The sequence below is a fragment of the Cryptomeria japonica genome, chromosome 7 (assembly GCF_030272615.1).
Source record: "Cryptomeria japonica chromosome 7, Sugi_1.0, whole genome shotgun sequence".
NCBI classification, from domain to species: Eukaryota; Viridiplantae; Streptophyta; class Pinopsida; order Cupressales; family Cupressaceae; genus Cryptomeria; species Cryptomeria japonica.
Window position 1 is genome coordinate 651,334,678 of NC_081411.1, and position 17,800 is coordinate 651,352,477.

Consider the following 17,800-nt stretch of genomic DNA (forward strand, 5'->3'; position numbering starts at 1 on the left):
TTTAAAAAATAGATCTCCTTTTAGATCTGATTGAAGGATTAAGAACTAGTTTCCATTGTATCCTTATAAAGATTATCCATTTTAGATAGTGAATCTTATTTAGTTTCCATTTGGTTTCATTCAATTTTATGCAGTACAGATAAATTTCTCTTGATATCCAAATCTTTGCAGGGCTCCATGTCAAGAAAGGTACGTGCAAAAGGTGTGGAGAAATCACTATTTTCTGAGTCTTAGTCAGAATGAGATAGCAAAGAGGTTGTTTGGAAGGGTTGAATGTAAAGAAAGGGTCTTGGAGGACTATAGAGGGTTTAGAAGGGAGTGAGAGGGTGATACACATTTGTGTCAAGGTTTGAAAACCTTTGAATAAGCCAAAATGTCAGGGTTTTGTTGACTATCCTTAATGACACCTATTTGTAACTGTGAACAGTGCTACCACACCAAGGTACCTTATGTCTTTAGGGTGGATGGGAGGGTGAAGCATGTTGTTTTGGTTATTACATAGAGTCATTTATATATTTTTGAGTACCCTTGGGTTGATGTGTTCCTACTTGGCATTAGGAGTAGTGTCCAAAAGCCATTAGAAGTCCTAATTGGAGAAGGGCTTGAGGGAGTAAGATTTTGTGAGTTGGTGTGATTCAAGGGTTGGAATACCTCAAGATAGATTTGGGCAAGGTGAGAATGCCTAAGGTGATGTATGTCAATGGTTGTATGGGACTAGGGAGTAGGAGTGAGTCTTTGGGGTGTTGAAGCAACTTGAGGGGCTAGGAGCCTTGTCAGGGCTTGGGGTTTGTTCCCTATTGAATAGGTGAGTTGGGAGAAAGATCTCCCTAATTGATTGAGGTTGGTAGATTCTTTGCATCACAATGCTCCAATGTTGACCTTACCTAATTCTTTGTTTCTCATTGAAGCTTACACAAATTCTACTGAGAATGTCATGGGAGCCATCTTGTTATAAGATGATAAAATAGTATGCTACTATTCAAAGGTTTTCTTTTCAACAATGAGGGATTATCTAGCTTATGATATAACTTTATGCATTAGTTTAGGCGATGAGAAAGCATATAAAAAATAGTATGAGAAAGACTCAAATTATGGGGAATACAAATAGCAAGAAAGTAGTACTATATAGGCAAGCAAAATTGAATGTGTCCAAGGCATGGTTTCTACTTTTGGAGACACATAACTCCAATGTGGCAATTCATTTTAGTGGCAAAAAAATAGTGATTCATTTGAAAAGTTGCATGCACTTTCAAGGATGCAAGTAGTAGCAAAATCCATTAGAGGATGTGAGTTATGATGCACTTGCAAATCCAAGATGCATAAAAAAAGTATATAGAACTAAAGAAAAATACAATAAGTTATTGAATGAATAGTTCAAAACACGAAGCAAAAAAGAACAAATGAATAGTTTAAACCATGAAGAAAAAAAGAAAGATAGAAGTAGTAGTAATATTATATCACTTGGTACCAATTTGAATACTTGGTTCCTCCCCTTATTACTTAAAAATTAATACTATGCTCTAGGTGTCAAAGGAAATTTGGTCATGTGCATTGACCGCTACAATTTGGAATGCAAAAGAGGGAATGTACCTGACAGTCCGCTACAATTTTAAGAACAAAGAGATTCTATGGCACTGAGAGGTTGCAATTGTAGCCTATGTTGGCCATAATCCCTGTTGCAGCAATAACGAGATGTGAGGTAACGGTTATAAAATTTGGATAAACTTAAAGAGACATTTACAAATACAACCTACCCTTTATAATACCTAATTGAAAAAATGGATGCAATGCAAGTCCTTGTATAAATAATGTCTAACGGATAGTAAAAAACTAGAACAATAAACTCCATATAAAAGTGGTTAGACTTAAAATGATAAGGAAAATTTAAAAATGCTAAAGAAAATGTCAACTAATAAAAAAACTTACAAGGATGAGGCATATTCATAACTTTTGCAGTCCTGCCATAGATATCAACACTAGAAGCAACTCATATTGTTAGTGTACATACAAGACAATATGGGAGTTCATTATACCCAACAACCTGTGGTATTGTTGTTCGTGTTGGCTCTGTTGGACCCTGCAATTAAGATTCAATATACATTATTCAATGATTAACTATGCAACATAATGAAATATTGAAAAGTGTGTTATCTTATTGAGTTTTGCTTGGTTTTGAGAATAGTTTAATATTCTCTACTTAACAGGGCCAACCACGTGAAGGTGGAAGCTTATTTGGCCCTCCCCCCCCCCCCCCCCCCCCCCAACATCACTCTAAATTCCATGTTAACATCTAACATTCATTCATTATTTCTACCATTAATAAAATATAACATTCATTCATTAATATCACATAACATTCATTAACACATAACATTGATTAACATTAATTAACACGCAACATCCATCAATATTAATTAACACATATCATTCATAACCATTCATTAACACATAATTACATTCATTACCACATAAAAATCAGTCATTATCAAATAAGGTAGATTACAATTATTTGTTTTTTTGTTTTTTCTTTGAAGCTATGTAAAGAATAAGTGGACCATCGTTTTCGTCATCATTTCACCCCTCTTCAGTTGTTCTGCCCTCTGCTCGTGATCTCGATGTATGCCTAGTCCTATACTGAGGACAAGGACACTGAAGCGAAGGGAGGTCGTCTACAATAACAAAGAAATGGGTTAAATTAAAAACATTTTTAATTATTGTTACAAGTATTTCATTAATATAAAGAACATAACCATGGCGCTCTTTACCTGATGGGGCCACATCATTTTGTCTAGCCTCAACCTCAACATGTTGAACACCCTCTAGATCCTCTGGAGTTGAAATACTAAAGGTTACATTAATGTTGAACACCAATTGCAATTAAATTTGTTTAAAGCAATAAAAGTGGTCCTCTTTACCTGATTGGGGAACATCACGTTCTTGATGTTGTGTACCTGAATCATGCTCCACTTGGTCACCACCGACTACATGCTCTAAAATATTAACAAAAAAGGTTACATTAATTACTACACTAATTACAATTTAAGAAATTTAATTTATTAATAATTACATAAATAAATTTGAATAGCAAATGAATACCTTCACTACTAGGATGCACATCCGGACCTTCATGTGCAAGTCATGTTTCACGATTAGCAGGTTGCATTCCAATGTCATGCACATTGTTATCATTGCTTGCTTATTTAAAACAAATATAGTCACTTTATGTTGGAACTCAACATCAATTAGATTATTGGTAAAGTATTCAATTTGAAACAATTTTCATTTAGCTTATTTACTTGTGTGACGGATGCACTAGAATCTTGTGTTTGCCCACTCAATTCTCATAGTCGTTCAGCTAGGACTGTATAGACTTGCTGGTAGGCAATTCTCTTGTCATCTTTTGTGGGTGCTCTATTGAATTTAGAGCCCTGCATTTTTGCTTGCTATCGTGGATTTTCCTTGCATTGTTTGATCAAAAAAAAAATCATTTGCAATTTATAAATATTTTGATGTGATATTTCATTTACTGATACTTACAATTCTTGCGCCAAGTTTCATATAACCACCAGAACCAAGTTTGTGTTGCTCGTGCTTTTCTTGTCTTGCCTTGGTTGCCTTTGACTTGTCACTTGGTCTATGAAAATTTTGAAATATGTTAGATTATATAAATATAAAGAGTAATTAATTAGTACATAATTACATTCTTAATAGTATCCCATACCTTCTTTTGGCGTTTGTAGGTGTATTTCCTCTTTTCCTTTCAATTCTCTCCTTGGCATCCAAAATCAGGTCCTTCCACTCCCTCTTTGGAATCATGGGGGGACGCTCGTACTTTACGTTCTTCTCTAAATGGTTCTTGTATTGGTCTCTCACATACTTTCGATATGTGTCAACTTTTTCAAGGAGCTTGGTTTTGTCGAATGTGTCATTTCCAAACAACTCAACCATATGGTTTGTCAATTCATCTTTTAACCTTTTTTCTTGGTCATTCCACCTTTTAAAGAAAAACAAACATGTTAGATTCAGAAATGAACTAAAGCTACCTTTATTATAGTTCAAGAAATGGATCAAAGGGAAACTATTCTAGCAATGATATGAAATCAAAATAGTGGATTAGGGTTAGTTCACATATGATGTTCCACCTTTTACGTATGGTGGGCCCAAATATCTGCAATACAATGTCATTAAGATTTTTATAAAAAATATCATTTCCTGCAAAAATATTCATGGGATCATTAGTCCAAAATGAGTGATCACTAAGTAAATTACAATTAGACTGTATATAATAATAATTTTAAAGTACCTGGAACCTTCTGTATCTTTAATGGAATAAATTCTTTGTCGCTAACCACCAATGTGGCTTGTAAAGTTCTCGTACTAGCAATATGAGAAGATCCAGGAAATGATGGTATGTTATCAGCAGTAATCGCCTCTGGCGCATCCTCATGTGCATCTCTTGTTGTAGAAAATGAATCCACTATGAAATATCCCCAAAAAAGATCGCTTCAAGGGAAATAAACACATAACAGAAGATAGAGCAAAAGAGTGATCTACCAACAATGGGCGGGCCAACACGACGTACAGTAGAGAATGTTTGCATGTTGCGTGTTGCCAACATTGCAGTCAGCAATACAGGTGGGGCTAACCTCTGATGAGGCGGCATTTGCACAGGAACATTGACAGCACCTGAAGAATAATACATTAAATATATAAAACATTAAATATATAAAAACTGCAAGAATTGTAAACAAGGATGAACCTTTATTATGAACATTAACAGTATCAAGTATGATGTGTTTTGGGTACTCAAAGTGATAATCCAAGAAAGTGATAAGCCAAGAAAATCGTCATCACCTAAACTACCTACAATACCTTGATCATGGCCACTAGGTTGATGAGGACACATAAATTTCTATAAAAACAACACGTACATATTTTAGTTAATGACATAAAAGAGTATAAAATATATAGCATTATTTAACTTTTGTTATAATTAAAGCTTTTATGTAATGAAAGTTTTATGTTGTCCGCATCAAGTTTTGCACCCTCTCTTGTATCTCATCATTCTGAGGCTCCACAAATGTCAAAGCAACAATCTCTCTAATAATTTTTCTAATAGACTTTTTTATCAATTCTATAGGGTTTTTGGAATTTGCGATGTCATCATCGCTTAATCTCGTTGAGTCCACATCCCTAGAGAGGTGCTCAAGTACTGCAACTCCATTTCCCTTTCCCCGAACATCTGTCTGTGACAAGAATATTATTAACACTATCAAAATTACTCCAAAACACTCAAGAAAAGACCATAATAATGTAACAGTTTGCTTCTATCTAATTTGTACAATTACAATGAGGTTTAGCTGCTCGGTAGAAGTGTCGCGACCTACATCCCTGTCTGTGTTATGTGATGGATCCATGTCTCCCTGTGACAAAGAAAAAATATAAAAACGTTAGCGAAATGAAACCAATAGACTTAGCTAAAAAACTTAATAATAAAATGATATATTGGAGTCATTAATTGAAGGTTGGTTAATTTAAATGGTATATAGTATATACCACCCCCATGATAGTAACTTTGTTTATATCTATACGATTCAAATTGTAATCGATTAGTAGCTCTTCCCCTGCACTTATTGATTTTATCGCACATACGAATACATGATTTCCCTCGCGCTCCTCAAATATGCAATTGGGTTGCTTATTAGTTGACCCAGGTTGCGTACTATTAATTAAACCTGCACTATTCCCTGTTGCTTTTGGCCTTCCATCAATGTATACAGCCACTCGTTTACTTTGATCATTATCTTTCTGGTGTATATAATTTGTTGACAGTGCATACCTACGCATACTTTTTTTATATCGAACAATCTGCATCCAATTATTGTAATTGTAAGAAGGTCCAATAAACTCCATCAATTCAACAACTTTGTTGTAACAAACCTTTATGCAGTCCATGGAAAATAGGCCCAAACCATGTAACGATGAAGGTACTATGCGATATATCTTATAGTTAACACAAAAATTGGTGTTTATTGGAGGAAGTTCCTTGGGTACCCATTATTTATGTAGATGTTTTTACCTCAATGTCACCTTTGGTCTCATCATCATAAGACCATGACCCCCCTTGAGCAAGGAAAAATTTCATGTGTTTATTGAATTTTCTTCTAATCTTTTGACCTCTAGTTGATCTCCCTATTGTAGACCTACTACATGTCTCCCTTTCGTTTTCTATTCCTGCATTTCCCTCACTCGAGGAAGACACATCTAACAAATACCTATTTGGTGGTACCTGCACTCCATCAAATGATAGAGTTAGTTGGTAATGAGAGAGATATCTTGCAAATGAGGGTAATGTTGATGTTGAGATTAAAATTTGAATAAGTCCAACTGGGGCCTCAAGTGTTGATAACTGTATTAGATTTGCTACTAATATCAAGGTTTGAAAAACTGAGGAAGTTTATTTTCCAAGTAATTTTTAAAAAATAAATTGTTTCTATAGGGTGTATTGACTTATACATATTGATCCATGAGACTGTGCAGGATCCTCGTCAAAGGGGTTCAAGTTCCTGCACGTGTAATTCAATTATCTTATGTTAGCTAAAAATGACATGATACATATACTAAAAATTACATAGTACACAACATGAACAACATGAACTTTGTAGACAAAAAGAGTATTAAAAAAATATATGTTATCATAATCATTGTAAATTTTTTAATTCCTTACCTTTACTTTATGTAGACTATGCAGGATCCTCAACTAAAGGGTTGACGATGTCTGTAGTCAATTACCTATTTCCACAAAGGGTGACAACATCACACAAAATATATACATGAAATCAACACCATCAATTGAGCATCATAAGCATTACATTTATAAGTTGATAAAAAATAAATACATATGCATCATAAGCATCATAAGCATCACATATGTATCATCATATATGTAATTGATCATCATACACATCACCTATGTGTCATCATAAACATGTAATTCATCACATATGTATCATAAATCATCATCCATCACATAGGTAATAAACAATCCACATTCTATAAATAAACACAAAGTTCAAAAAATGTCACATGTATCATCATAAACATGTAATCCATCACATATGTATTTTAAATCAACAACCATCACATAGCTAATAAACAGTCCAAATTCCATAAATAAACACAAAGTTTAAAAAATGTCACATAAATAGTCACTCTCCCTATCTCCATCTCCTCGAGGTGGCATAGTTCTACTATTAGGACCTGCTAGAGGTGGAACATGAATTAAAAAACATTAAAAGGTGTATCATGAATTAATTATGTAATGCCATTAGAATTCAAAACATAATGAATTAATTATCTAACCATATAAGTCAAATAAATTTCTATTAAGAAATCAATATTAAATAGACATACCTCATATATTTCATTCATGTCATTGATCTTCTTCTTCATCTAACTCATCATCATGACCATCATCATCATCATCATCACCACCACCACCACCACCACCATCGTCTTCGTCATCTTCATCACCATCGCCATCGCCATCACCATAACCATCATCATCATCATCATCATCATCATCATCTTCTTCTTCTTCTTCTTCTTCTTCTTCATCATCATCATCATCATCGAGTAAATGTTGATCGTGATCATCATCTACTTCTTCGGTATCTTCTTCTTCCATCACATTATACTTTATCGGTCTTTCTCTTGGATCATGTCTAACAACAAATGACCAACCCGGTTTATGTGGAACCTCTGAGTAAAATACCTTCTCACATTGGCTTGGAAGAACATAGGGCTCATCCCCAACTGGTTCAAACGACCTTGTATTAACCATAGTAATACCATTATCATGTTTAATAACAATTCTATCGAGATCATTTTTATTCAGTTGTAGCCTGTACCATTTGATGGCAAACAAAACTAATTTGAAGGAATTAAAGTCACACTCAAGTAAATCATCCAAAATGTCATAGTATCGATTTTGAGACTCTTGAGGATGTATGTCGTTTCTCGATGAAATATTTGTCACCTCAAAGACTGCAGTTATCCCAGAATCACAAGTTTTCTTCGTGGCATCCAACTTTTTTATACGAAATTTATGACAATTGCAGCACATAGCGTTGTGGTGTTTGACCTACAATATGTCAGACATGTAAAAATTATTGCATCGCGAGTTGATAAACATATGGGTGATTAATAAATTTATACGTACCTGTTTATCTCTTAAACCATATGTTAAATCAATTTCTCTTTGCGTAACATTGGAATCTCCATTATGATGAGCTTCTTTAACCAATAAAGTCACACCTTCCCATGTTAATGTGTGACCAAAATGTTGATAACGTTCAATCCATACCATCATCCAATCAAGATTGTTTGCAATATACAAATGTAGTGCATCCCACTCTTGACCAACTGTACAAAAAATAAATAGACGTCTTACAACCGATTTATTTTGAAGATTAAGAATTAATTAACTACAATAACATCTTATAATTACCTCTCACTTTCCTCAATCTACCTTTCCCCATCAAGTACTCCCTTTCGAATTTGTTAATGGGGTTGGGATCCCAAATGCAATCCATGTGGATCTTTGCTGCAAACTTAGGAAGATATTCATAAATGTACACCATAGTCTAGTATACCATATATCCCTCCACCATAGAACTCTAAGGATGTGCTCTTTGTCAAACCAAAGCCTTCAAAAATTTCAAGTGCCTCTCATTGACCTACTGTGTACAGGTCCACACAATTCAATCTTCTCAACTTGGTGTATGAAGTAGTGTTCTTGTGCATTGAAAAAATCTAAAGGTAGACACTTTTGCATTTCACACATTAGATGAGGAATTTTTCTCTTCCAATATTTTATATCTTCTTTATGGATTTCTTTACATTACAACCACCTACAAGCTATTCAAGATGCAAAAATATATATTACATAACAAGTAAAACAAATAGCAAATATAATATCTATACAACGAATTAAACAAATATCATTACTTACCTCATGTATTTTCCAAGATCATATATGATTTTCTTGACATTATTGACGAAGTGTTCTGGGAGAGATAGAAGTAGAACGTACTGCAACAATTATAAAATTATCTTTTCATTTTTTCTAACATAATACAATGAAAATTATATGTGCAGTATACAAATATATAATAAATACATAAGAACATGAATTACCTTAATTAAGGTATGTCAATCATGTGTTTTCATCCCTGACCCAAATTCACTTTTCTTTGATATGAGATCGTTTATGTTCGTAGCAAATCTTGTGAGAAATCGAATTTTTCCTATGACTTCTTTTATAGCATTGCTTTGCTGGTCCGTTAATAACCAAGGAAGATCACTTATATTAATCTGGTCTCCATGGCTATTTGATTGAATGACATTTTTCATTGCATGATTGGATTCCTGAATGTCACTACAAATTTTGACAATTTTTTCTTTGTCACGTCTTCCATCCAATATTTTCCATAATGTCTCTGTTATATTATTTCCAATATGCATAGTATCAAACAAATGCACAATTTGTAACTACTCGTAGTAGGGCAAACAACTAAATTATCGGGGATAACTTTTTAGTCCCTTAGGAAGGTGGTCATTAATGCCTTGACGACCTTCACGGTCATCAATCACATTATCAATAAACAAAACACAATAAAAAAGATGTTTTATGACATAAACCATTGGATGGAATGGCATTACCTTGACGATTAATTCTATTATATTCCAACTTCCACAGGTGAGGTGTCATTCGTCGTGGCTTTGATGTATTCTCTTCTTTCTCATTGAAAAGATGTTTTTCAGTATTTCAATACATGATTTTTGTAGAAAAAGTGTCTATACTCATCAAACACCTGCTTTCCTAAACTTTTTGAATGACGAGATTTCATCTTTGGACCACAAACTGACATGCAAATTTTTCCTTTGTTTGAAGACCTACAAGATAATGTATAATTGGATTAAATATGTTAATTTTTTTAATTATAATTATCATGCGCAACTTGAACACTATAACATACCACAAAAATGTGTTATCCCTAGGGCATCATGTATTGTCAATACAAACATCGCATGGAATTGAAATTGTCTTTGTCCTATTGGTCTAGAGATGTCATACATAGTGACACCATTCCATAACTCCAGCAACTCGTCAATAAGAGGCTCAATATATACATTCATATCTTTAACTTGGTACTTACCTAATTGAATGAACAAAAACATTACATAATTATTATGACCATTTTACTGCAATATTTATAATTAAATGTAGACGACTATTAAATGATAAAATACCTAGAACAATCATTGTCAACATTATGTGCTCCCTCTTTATTGACATCCATGGAGGAATGTTATTGTTGATAACAAAAATAGGCCACACTAAGTAAACAGATCGCATCTCTCCAAATGGATTAACATTGTTCATTGTCAATGAAAGCATGAGATTACGAGGTTCTTCTTTAAAGTGTGGCAACTTTTCCTCTATGTCCATAAATGTTGAACCATCCACAGGCATTCGAATAATGTCATCTCAACTTCTATTGTGTGCATGGTAATTCATAAATTGTGCCAAGCTATTGCACTTGAATAATCATTGCATATGTAGAATAATGGGAATATAACAAAGAACATTGCGAGACACCTTTATTGTTATTTGATTTATTCGATATCTACTGATATGACATTCAGGGCATTCAGTTTGAAATTCATGTTGTTTGTGATATATAATATGATCATTGGGACAAGCATTTATTGCTTGATACTCCATTCAATATCTTTCATAATGGCAGATAATTCTCGGTATGAGCGAGGTAGAATATTTGATGGTGGTAACAAAAAATCACCTATCAATCTACAGCAAAAAAATATAATTTGTTAATATAAAGAATATTAATGGTACATGATTCACCATTTATTAACTATAATGACATATATGACATTCGTTAACATACGTGAGATTGCTATGTTGGATAAATCATTCATAACCTTCAAGTTTACCAACAACAATACAACAGAGAGGAGGTGTATGGGAGCCTTCGTAAAGGGCCTCATATGCCTTCTCAAGTAGAGGTAAATCATGAACAACATCAAGGTCATCTTCATCATCATGATCAATTGCGCCAGTACTAAATGTGTCATGGATCAATGTATTTGTACCATCATCTTCAATTATGTTTTGTGGCTTATGATCGTCATCTTCCATGGGATCATTATCTTCAGCTTTGATATTCACACCTCCATGTTCCTCCACTTTGAAAACCATATTCTTCGGGTGGTGTTGATCCATATCATGTGCTCTGGGGTTCTCAACCTATATAAAAATGATAAACATAAATAAACCATGATAATAATCTCATCATCAAGTGATTTCTTATGTATATAAATTGTTAAAATGATATAATGAAAAACTTACCAATGGATGATAATCATGTCCCCCTTCAATGTGACTATGCAGCCTATAATGTTTTTTAGTTGTATTGATTAGAAGTCTTCTAGTCTTTAACCCCTTACAAATTTTGTAGGGACAATAACATTTTCCATCACCTTTTCTTTTCAAGTTAGACCACAATCTAGCAATTGTCTCCTTATTTTGTTGTTCGTTGATATTGTCCGTCATGGTCTTTCTTCACAGGCAAAAAAATTGGGCTATAGAACTAGTTATATAGAAGTTGAAATGTTAGTTATGAAATCATGTTTCAGTATAATATACCAAATTAAATTACTTGAACATAGAAATAATGCGAATTGAACCAAAACCATTTAACTCTTCTTTTTCATCTCAAAACATATCTAATGGCTTTGTGGTGATTTAGAGCAGGTGATATGCTAATGGCATTTGTGGTATGCAATCCTTGTAGCATATCTTAAGTTGACTAATGTCTAATTGGGGTAATCCATGAGTCTCTAATGTGAATTCATTATCAATGTTGTGAAGTCACGTAGAGTATGGTGATAGTCATCCTTATAGGATCCTCTCAATACTGTCCAAATCAATCTAAAAGGAAAGTAACTATCCATTCCCATGCTCATTCATATTTACATGACTAATGTTGCCCTTGTGTATCCTAAACATTGGAAAGACCTTATTTGACTTGCCTAATCAATGTGGTTGTTGTCCTAATATGAAATACTGAGTTCTACCCTTGCCTCTGCATCAAACTTCTCACATCATGTTTCTCCAACAAAACACACTATTCCCAATCTTCCTCAATAACCTCAATGGAGGGGCATGTATAATGGTTTCAACATACAAATTCAATGTTCATACACTCTATTCTTCTAGACACCCTTGGATACATTACTTGGCTTCTAGGCTTGGGAAAACTAATATGAATTGATCCAACACCATGAGGATAGGGTCAAGTATCATGGCAACTGATCATAATACGTGAAGATGGGGTTCACACCTAAGTGTTGGCTCTCAACAATGCCACACTTCCAAAATTATCAGTCTCAAGACTTTTCCTATTGGGTCAACACTCATTGATGGCCACAAGGCCAAATAAATGTATCTAGGCTTCAAACTCCTTACTATAGGCTCGGAGGACCCTACACAAGATCTATGAACACTCATTTGGTATTACAATAGAAAGAGCCTTCCTCTATAACTTTGTTTGCAACACACACATCATTGGTAATCATTGTTATGATGGATGGTCTATTAGGAAAGTAAATAAAATTCTTATTCTTTTTCCACCCTTTGAAACTACAACAAGGTATTTGACTTGGCAGGGTCCCCACACATCACTTCAACACCAAACATTAGGCAATTCAACCTTTTGCTTTCTCAATGCATTTTTTTTATCTTTCACTGGTTTCTCAGTCCGATACATAGGGATATTAGACCTTTCATGTCATCATCACACACACAAACTTCCCCATATGTCCCTGTAAGTCTAAGATATTAAATACATTTCAACTAGCACTATCTGGTACAGATTCTTGTGTCCTATCCATATAGGATGTTTTCAAACCGCACTACCATCCTTGACTCATGTGTATGATGCAAAGGTAGGGGCATGTATAATGGTTTCAACATACAAAGTCAATGATCATACAATCCATTCTTCTAGACACCCTTGGATATATTACTTGGCTTCTAGGCTTGGGAAAACTAATATGAATTGAGCCAACACCATGAGGATAGGGTCAAGTATCATGGAAACTGATCATAATTTGTGAAGATAGGGTTCACACTCATTGATGGCCATGACAAGGCCAAATCAATGTATCTAGGCTTCAAACTCCTTACTCTAGGCTTGGAGGACCCTACACAAGGTCTATGAATTTTACCATTACAAATTTTACCATTATAATTATTTTTTAATGGATGAGGATCTATATTATCATTTCCAAAATAGTGTTATGCATATTCACAAAAAGAAAGGTAAGTGGAAAGAGTCACATCCCAAAGTCCAAACAAGACAATAGCTCAAAACAAAAAACAAGTATAACAAGACAACCAAGAGAAGGAGGTTAGCCCTAGTCATTTGTTTTGCTCTTTATCTACAATTTCTTGTTTTGCATATGTCACTTGAGACTACACTTCTATGACCCTATTGCAGACAATAGGAATAATTTTGTTAAATTAGCAGTAGCACTATCTTTTCACCCAACTATAGTGAAAGTCCCAAATCATCTTTGGTGGTTCCTTAGTGAGAATACAAATGTGTCACATGTAGCATAGGAGCTCATTTACTATGTGAGAATCAAGAACCTACCACCTAACTGTGATTTTTTGGTATATGTCAAAGAATTGAAGATCTCTAATGTTAAGTTAAGGTCATTATAATGTTTCATGCTTGCAAGAACCAAGTGTTGTTATCAAAGTTGCAGATGAAAGATAAGTAAAGCATATATCTCTTTGTTATATTTTAGGTACTTACCCACTATGTTATAAAACATCTTGTTATGGTAAATAGAAAAAGTCTCAAGTGACACTATGTTAGAAATGGCTCACCATTGTAGGTATATGGAGCACCTTTGATGCTCATTTTGCAACTCACCTTGAGTCTACATGAGTTGCAGAAGCTTGTGATAAGTATGGATGATTGTCTCCTTCCAATATGTAGTCCTTTCATTGTATGCAGACCTAAACAATAGCATAAATCTCTGTCATATTTTAGGTGCCTACACACTATGTTAGATAACGTCTCACTATGGTAGGCAACTAGATGCTAATGTTAGCCAAGATTGCTCCCCATGCATGCTCTAAGGCATCTATTTTAATCTCAAAAGATTGCTACAAATCAGACAAAACAAAGAGTGGTACTGAACAAAAATTCTATTTCAATTGAGTGAATGCTTGTTGTTGTGGCCCTACTCATATGAACTTTTCTTAGGCCCCCCTTTTCTTGCATGTCCCCGACGAGGAATCCTATGGCCAAGTGTTGAGGACGTGTCGAACATTGTCATGCATATGTGTGGATCACTTTCACCAACTACAAGACATGGCGACTAAATAAACATGTGCAAAATTCACATGTTTAGAAATCACTTAAAGGTGACACTAGAGTACCAACCAGTATTAGACACAACTGATGCAGTGGCAAGGACATGTGGTTCTGGTGCTTGGTCCAATTGCCTCTTTCCTTTTCACCTTCTAGAAGTCTCAAATGGGAACTCAAAAGTGATAGGTTGTTGAACATCATGAGAGATCTCAGTTGTAGTACTTTGCCTATGTTGTCGCCGATTGCAACGACGGACCCGACTTGCACTGAACCAAGGCCGCATATGTTCGGTGGTTGTATTGGCTGGATCGCTAGACGGAGTAAAATCAAATGTCAAGGCACCGGCATTCTGAAGATCAGCCATATACCTATCCAGACAGCCTACAAATGCCATTAGTTTATCGCCTGAACCTAACATTGTTTGCGACAACATGTTTAACTTTTTCCTTGCTTCGTTCCACATTACAGTGTCGACATCCTATAAATTTGTATTTGCATTTGAAATGCTATCGACAACAGGTTGTGGTGTTGGGTTTTCATTAGCATTAGCAGATGTTGGAGTCGACATAGGAATAGAATCTATATGAAACAAAATCTTAGATTGAACTACACATCTTTTAAGTTAACAAAGATCAACATTCACGAACATCCACTTACTCGAAACGCGTGAATCATTGAACGAATTGTTCATCATTGCAGCAACCTTCAATGCATGCTTGCACATGTTTCCTTGCAAACTCTGCGGACATTCACAGATGTAGAAGTGATCCCCAAATTTCCTAACCACATACAAGTTGCAAGAGGATTGACTTTTCACCCAGTACCAATCGAGAGTAGTGTCATCTGGAACACAATCGACATCAGGAATTGTCTTTTCCCTCTCCATACTAGTTTGCAAATGTGTCAACCTGTAGTTTTTGATAAATCCAAAATTCTAAAATTCTCGATTATGCTTGTAGAATGGTTCCACTTTATACACAAGTATAAAATACAGAGTGTCCATCCTCCTTACGCATGTCTTTTTATCATCTCTTAGGTGCAAGGACTTCAATTTTCCATGGTATGATTCGATGGCATTATTTGTATCTTGGTTAGCATGAGCGAAATTCCTGAAGTTTTTTGCCCACATAGCTAGCAAAAAAAAAATTTAAAATAGTAGTAGGATGTCAACTACCAAACAACAACCAAAAGGGTTAACAAGTCATAAAGCCATATCCAAGGTAACGTCAAACTCACCGGTACAACCTTCTGTTTGACACCATCTGTTGTAGAAGTATTCTACAAAACATGGTTGATCACTAAATTCAACAAAGAAAGTGTGCAACTCCTGCACAGTGCTCTCTTCACTTTCATGCATTGCCATCATTATCTGCCCTAGACATGGTGTTTATAAATGGAATTGTAAAACTATAAATAACATTGTATTGGTCAATCAGTGGAAAGAGCATTAAGTATGAGGATCTTGCACGGGTCACGAAATTGTCATTTTCCTACACTTCATAGGCATGTATTGTATCAAAGCCCCGCAGTCCTAGGTGTGCCTACTTAATAAAAACGTCAGTAGAGTTCATAAAGGAAATAATTCTCATACAATGTTTGTCCAATTTTAGTTCAATTATATCATTTTTTTCTAAAACTAGTTATTGGACACCTTTTGGTAATGTCACAACCTAGAAGAATCACTATGTATCTCTTAAATACTTTCATTACAATTTAATTAATGTATTTTATAATCAAGATATAGTTATTAAGAGGATTCAGTATTAGAGTTGTAGCAAAGTTTTAGGGTTCAAATCTATAAACCCTCCTAAATCAAATATTTAATTAGATGACATATTTTTTATAGCTCATATGCATTTGTGTAAGGATTTAACGTATGAGATACAACCAAAAATAGTATTGAGTTAGATGTAAGTGTGGGTATTGCCCTTAGTAGATAGAGTAGAAACAATAAAAGGGTATAAAAATTGAATGAAAAATGGGTACATTGAATACATAGTTAAAATAGAGAGGTATTTTAAGTATACACATTAATATGAGAATCAGTGTAATGTCCACTCTCATTTTTTTCTTGTGTGTCAGTTTATTATATGATTCATGTGATGCAATGCATTCAACTAAAACAATTATGAGATTTATTATGTCATCGAGGTGTTTTGATAGTGTATTCTAGATGCTATTATAGAGATGCTTGTATGACCATTGAGGTATTTCCAACTAGGTTTTATTTTGGCATTAGTTTTTTGACTATGAATTATGGGGTGCATATGTTCAACTCATTTAAATTATATAATTTTATTGTTTCAATGTGATATATTATTATTATTTTTAAATAGAAGGCATAAGCCTCTATATACTTCACAAAAGATCAATTACAACTTTATGCGAAAATTACATGGTACTATCTGGTAGGCAAAGATTTATAGCTTATAACTATACCACTAATAATTATAGATATATAGAAATCATATTGAAACAAAAGGTATTAGGAAACATTGTTAAAAAAATTATAAAATAAAAATAAGCCAAGCAACATAGAACCCAAAATAATGAGAGTAAAGATGAACGCACTCAAAGGGAGTACAATAAGTTGAAGTAGTGATAAATGCCATGATACACAATGTAAATTCAAAACATAGTAAACACAACGACAGTTTTCCACACAATAATTTGTGTAGACGACACCAGGGTTTGGTAGTATATTAGGCGAGCATAGTCCGAAGGCATGTTTTTGGCCGAAACAAAAAATGCACACTTTATTTTATCGAAAAAATACAACTTAACTATTTTAGGTAGATTAATAAAATACTACTTATAGGGAAACTGAAACATGCATGCACTTACCTATCATCTACACTTCAAATTTATTCAAGAACCATTTTTTGTTTACGGTATGTCATTGTAGATGCCTCTCGGCAAAATTACACACTTTGAACCAAGAGCTTCACAGAACAATTGCCAAATTCCAACCGTTCTCAAAACAGATTTATAACTATACGCATTGAATCCAGAGCTTCACAGAACAATTGCCACGTGTTGCTACACATTTACAGCGAGACATGACACGAATTCCATGAACAACTCGAGCTTTAAGGCATTGTCGTATTTCACAATTCACAAAATTATGTTTTGTACTACATTCCAATTGGAGGTGTATATATTGTGCTGCAATCCTGTGACAAATGCTATTACGACGATGAGACGGTAAAAGTTGGCGTATTCAAACGATGCTTTCATTGTGAACGATACAAAAGATTGAATCTCAAACAGGAGTAAAAAGGCACAACGAGTGGAAAAACATGAGCGAGAAACAGTCGACCTAGATCTAT

The 17,800-nt window shown here is 34.3% G+C and overlaps 1 protein-coding gene and 1 long non-coding RNA gene across 2 annotated transcripts in view; both read right to left on the reverse strand.

Moving 5' to 3' along the window:
- Positions 1 to 2,471: 2,471 nt before the first annotated feature.
- LOC131071218 (uncharacterized) lies at positions 2,472 to 5,418 on the reverse strand. The gene is made up of 7 exons (XR_009112487.2): positions 4,304 to 5,418; positions 4,143 to 4,212; positions 3,722 to 3,994; positions 3,097 to 3,634; positions 2,916 to 2,990; positions 2,766 to 2,828; positions 2,472 to 2,669 (listed from the first exon to the last, which is right to left on the reverse strand). It is a non-coding gene; the product is annotated as an uncharacterized LOC131071218 (long non-coding RNA).
- Positions 5,419 to 10,556: 5,138 nt separating this feature from the next.
- Positions 10,557 to 17,800, reverse strand: part of LOC131071217 (uncharacterized) — a 33,961-nt gene continuing 26,717 nt past the window's right edge. Inside the window, exon 4 of the transcript XR_009358345.1 lies at positions 10,557 to 11,332. The gene's annotated coding sequence lies outside the window, so the exon portion shown is untranslated. The remainder of the gene's footprint in view (positions 11,333 to 17,800) is intronic.